Consider the following 6020-nt stretch of genomic DNA (forward strand, 5'->3'; position numbering starts at 1 on the left):
GTGGTGGTAAAGAGCCTGGCACATGCTAAGTCAATGAATGTTCGCTGTTTTTACTTAATATTTGTTAAAAACAGAGGGGGGATATAGAAATTAGCAATTTTCATGTGGCAGTCTAAATAGCTTGAGTTCACATTCAAAACACTTTGCACAGTAGACCAAATTACTTCTCTTTTTTATGCTGACATTAACAAAATAATAATTATTGCTTTTATAATGTTAAAAATATGGAGACTATGTACAAAAAAGTCAGCAAAACACCCCAAGTGGGTGTATTAATTCCATGCCTCCTCCCACTCGCCATCAGGGCCATAGGAACTGCCATTAAAACAATAATCAATCACAAAGGGCACCTCTATATTCTCTACAAATTTATTTTATTATTTCCTTAACCTTTTCTCCCAGTCTCAGCTGAGTGATTCTCCTGGTTTGTTGAATGTATTTTGCAGCATTGTTATGCTTTTGTGAAAAATGACCCATTTCTTTTATCAGTGCAAATTCCAATTTAACATCAGAGTGATTCTGGAGGGAGTTGTGATTATGAATTTATTTATCAAATGATGAATTTTATTCATTAGTCTGACATTTATTTGAAGAGAGAGGACAGAATAGAATTTTGGTAGTAATGGTGCTATCATAGCATATTCTAGTAACAGGAATATTGAGAAAATAATTACAGCTGAAGAACAGAATCCATAGCTCTCTTAACAAGATAACTTCAAACATAGTCTTTAATACTCAGAAAAAATGTGATTTTAAATAACTTAACCATCAATAACCCATAAATGTTAAGCGGAATGGAATGTCATGTCTACCCAATGTGAATGTTGTAGATGTACGAAGAGAAATGATTTACATTATTTGTATAGTTTCCTTTGCCATACAAAAAATTACACTCTAAAAATACCCTGTTTTATTATTATTAGAAGGAACTCACTGGTTTTATAGTCAGGACAATTCATGATTCCAAATAATATAATGTCACCTTCTCAGAGGGTGATTCCAAACTAAACAGACACTCTCAGTCACTCTTTACCCTATCAGGAGGGCATCCAGAAGCATCTGTAAAGATTACTGAGGACTAGAACAAGAAATTACCCCAAGCCAAGCAGCCAAGGTAGAAGGAGCCCCACCTGGATTCACCACAGCAGACTGTAGAAAGCCTCGTCTCCGTGGGAAGATGAAACTGACCCTACCAACCCTTACAAGGTAACACTGAGACATATAACCTGCTCTGCTTCAGCCACAAACTGGGAGCTGGCTGATCTACCCACGGCTGAGGCATGAGGATGTCCACCATAGGACTCATTTTAATTAGACTTCAGGGTGTGGGAAAGGGAGAAATCTGTGTAATTTATACACCCACACCACCAAGGTGGGCCAAAGAGTAACCATACTACTCTTCTATAGTTGATATAAATGAGAAGGCACTCTCCTAGGTTACTGAATCTATAACCAATGAAACTGGGATAGCTCTAACCCTTGTTGCGTGCCAACAGACCCAGATACGAAATGCCATCTATCAAAGGAGCTCTGGTAGCATAGTGGTTACGAATTGGGCTGCAAACCACAAGGTCAGTAGTTCGAAACTACCAGCTGTTCCGCGGGAGAAAGATGAGGCTTTCTACTTCTGTAAAGATTTACAGCCTCGGAAACTCAGAAACCCTGTACAGGGTCGCTATGAGTCGGAACCGACGGCACATAACAACAACAACAGACTACTTATTGGCTATGGAAGGAGGAGGGGTATGTGAAAAGTTTAATTTGCTAACTGCTGCATACAAATAGATGATCAGAATCTGGCAGTAAAGGACCTTACAAAAATGCAGAAAGTTGCCCATGTCCCTATGCAAACCTGGAATGGGTGGAACCCACAGAGCCGATGGGGAGGGTAGTTCTTCACCTTTAAAGGGTTCAAGACCCTCATGGGTGGGGTCCTGTTTTATTTGGAATTCACTTAATCATTCCATGCCTCCTCCCACTAGCAATCAGGGCCATAGGAACTGCCATTAAAACAATAATCAATCGAAAAGGGTACCAACAATCCAAATCAATACCAAAATACCATTTGTTTCACAACATTTAGATGATGCCCCTGGGAAAAAGGTCCCAAAGAGCACCAAAGGGGGAATGAACACGAAAAGGTAGAAATGTTCACTGCCCTCCTGGCCCAGGAGTCAAACTAGAATGTTAATCAGGTTACTGCGTGGGACCAATCCTCTGGTTTCCCTCCTGTCTTCAAACATGTCTGCAACCTAACCCCTCCCCTATTCTGACCCCATATAAGTCTGCACTGTCTTGTATTTGTGGCTCAGAATCTGGAGAAGCTAGCTCCTCTGAGACAGCTGGCTTAATAAATTCTGAAACTCTACTTCACCTTTCTGAGTGGTCTCGGTTTCTTCAACAACAGATCAAGGGCTGCTGTGACACTCCTGGTCCCAGAGCTGCTGTAACACTCTCGAATCTAAAACTGCTGTAACAACTATAATACGTGTAAAATAAGCCATCTGGGAAGGAGGAGAGTGGAAACATAGTAGCTTAAAAGAAGAGGCAGAAATGGAGAGTGTCCATTAGACCCTGAGATCGCGGTGCTTTCCTAACTCAAGGACAGAAAATGACACTAGAGGAGTAGCAGCAGCAGAACCCAGAGTCAGAGCTCAAGACAGATCAATGGGCATCCCAGCCCATGACTCAAAGATCAACTCACTGAGTGTGGTATCATTAACATACGTGCCTAGGGAATTCTCCTGGACTTCTGCCAGGAGTTGCAGATTCAGGTGAGGTATCCAGGATGCAAGACATGAGCAAGACAACAGGAGTGTGAGAAAGCAGGTTTAATAGAAGGCAAAGGTACATTCAATAGGCGAGCGGGTCTATCTCTGAAAGCTAGTGAGATAGACATTGATCATGGCTGCCTAGGGGTATTTATTCTTTAAATATCCATCTCTAACATTCTTGTAGCTCATAGATTTTTCTTCTTTTTGTCTCCTTATTTAGTTATCTTCTAACTGTGCATGTTAGTGGTTACCGGGGGTGGGATGGGGTTAAGGGGTGTCTGATCTTCCCCTCCTTCCTTATATCCCTGTTCTATCTTAATGGGGGAAACTACCCCAGGGTTTTACCTAAGCAATAGTACACAGCTGGTAACATGTCAAATACCTAAGGCTGTGTTTTTAACTGCAACAAGACCCTGCCTGCAAACTTTAAAGGAAATCCTGTAGAATTTTGAAAACGTTTCAATATATTCCTTGAACCTAAAAAGCTATGTGAACTCCTGGTGAGGTGCTGCAGGATAAACACTGGACTGCCTACCACAAGGTCAGTGGTTCAAACTCACCAACTACTCCTTGGAAACCCTTTATAGGGTCACTATTTGCTGACATGTCGACTGCACTTAATAAAAACAAAAAGCTGTGTGAAAGTCCAGGAAAGACTTGGGAGAGAAGACTGTAGTCATTTATCTTTGACTGAGGTGCACTGGTAGCAAATGAAAGTAAAGTGTGTCTTATAAGTGTCTGAAGCTTGTATGATTTTTCACAAAGATCCCCTTAGTAAAGGATTGAGGCACTCTGATATACTAAAAAAAAAAAATTGTGTTTGGTACATTTTAAATGGGTAAATGTTATGTCATGTAAAATACATCTCAAGAAAACTGTGAACAGAAAGGCATTAAAAAACTTAGTAACCATGGTAAAAAAAACAAGTACATTTTCAGTTGCATGAGAAATCACAATAAATGTGAATAGGTTAAAAGTTATTTATTTTATTTATTTAATTTATTTTTTAAAGTATCCTGATGTGGTATTATAGGATAAGCACTTGACAATAAGGTTGGTTTGAACTGCAAGTTTGGTGGTTCAAAATCATCAGCCACTCCTCAGAAGCCCTATATAAGATCGCTGTGGGTTGGAACTGGCACTTAACAGCAACAACAATCAGCATTTTATGCGAAATTTAAAAATACTTCTCAATCAATATGACAACACTTCATGCTGACCATGAGATTCTTTTGATCATGAGATTGCTTAAGGGGATACTCTACAAAATTGTCATTTTTGTCTGTTCTCCATCCTCCATTTTTTTCTCTAAAGGAAACCTAATCACATGCAAAATGTAGCTAATTTGCAAGTCGTTCTTTTCCAGGGAAAGCTTCTTCCTTTGCAAGGAATAATTCTGGTAGGGTTAATGTACACAATTACATACTCAGCACTAATAGGAAGAGATTTATACTGACAATTTTTCTGTCCAGGGTTTGTGAAACTGGGGATTTTGCATGTGTTTCTTCATCTATCTAGTTTGAGTGTCATATATGAACATTTGATAGAATCAGATCTGTGAGAAACACTGTCTATACCCCGGATACTATATCAGTCCCTCTTGGTTATGAGATCATCAACAAATCATCATGAGTGCTTACCAACAAATGCTCAAGAAACCCAATCTATACTAATTTTTAGCAAGAGAGAGACTTTTTTTATTTGATTTTGCAAAATCAGGTACCAAACCAGGAAGATACAGGCAGACATGCCACATGGCAGGTTTTACAAAGAATTTATCTCCTATTCCCACAAAATTCCTCTCCTAGTTCCTCATTGATTGACTACTATGGGGTTAACAATCTCTTCCCAGAAGGCACCTATTGGTCTTGATGGTTGTATTCTTATTTAAAGTTCCTAGTAGAACAGGTTTCTTTTTCTTCCCCCCAATTCATTCTGTTCACATACCCCCAGGACATAGGTCCCTGTTGCTTTGTGAATCAACAATCTATGTCTGGTCTTGCAAAATCCTGGATCCTTTATTCCTGAATATGAACCATCTTGAGAATTTATTTTTCACAATCCATATTATAACAAACATGACACCAATAAATTTCCTGCTTAGGTATATGATTTTAGGAAGATAGACATGTCTCACCTTTCTAAACTCATGAGCTCAGTGGATTCGTATCCAGAGGTTGAGTGAGCCACATCTTCTCAGTGAGGATATTTTATAGGGAATAGAGGGTGCATACATGAGTTCATTTGGGATTGGTTAGGGGGAGTCAACAGCTTCAGGAGGCTACTTGAAGAACTTTAGAACTACCAGGTGAATATTAGCTTGGGGCTCTGTTCCCTCCTGGAGGTGGGTCAGGAGTAGGAGAATAAAATGGGTAATCACATGAGGCTGACTTGGTCTGTTGCTTATTTCCTGGAATGTCAATCTTGCTCCAGGAATGAGCTATGAGCCTGGGGGACATGGGGGACCAGCACCTATTTCCGCTGGCCTGCCTGCCTCACTACCATGCTCTCACATAATAATGCTACCTTCTACTTATCCTATCCTTTTAGTACCATACTTCATTAGTGACCAGGATCACTGCTTTAATATAAGAAAATTCCTATACCTGTATTTTTCTCAATCTTAAATAGTTTCTGCTTCACTGATTTTTTTCTTTTACAGTTTTAAAATACCATTGGGCTCCATCAGTAAATTTGTAATTTGTTATTTTACTTTATAACTCTAGAAATGATTTTCGCTACCTTTTAAAAATAATTTCTTGTCTTTATTGATTATTTTTCATTTGTCAGGACATTGCTCTCATTTTCTTTAATTGTTTGCATATGGTTTATTTTTTTAGCATTTTTGAACATTTTGTTTTTTACTATAGTTTTGGTGAAAGTGTTTTATAGAACAAATTAGTTTTTCATTCAACAATTTATACATAATAATTTTTGTGACATTGGTTGCAGCCATCTAAATTCTCCTCACTTCCTCCCTAGATTCCCTACTTCATTTCCCTTCTGAGCTTTGTTTTTAAGCAACTGCTGCCCTTTTGGTCCTGTGTGGTTGATTGTACTGAGGAATACAATCATTTCTGGTATTGTTATTCACTTTATACACCTGTCTATTGTTTGCCTGAAAGTTGATATTCAGGGGTGGATTCAACCTTAGGACTGAAGGATGTCTAAGGTCTACAATCTCAGGGGATTCTGTAGTACCAAAGAGAAGAATCCATTTTGTATATAAACTTTAGCACGTCCTCT

This window comes from Chrysochloris asiatica, unplaced genomic scaffold (assembly GCF_000296735.1).
Source record: "Chrysochloris asiatica unplaced genomic scaffold, ChrAsi1.0 scaffold00317, whole genome shotgun sequence".
Lineage (NCBI taxonomy): Eukaryota > Metazoa > Chordata > Mammalia > Afrosoricida > Chrysochloridae > Chrysochloris > Chrysochloris asiatica.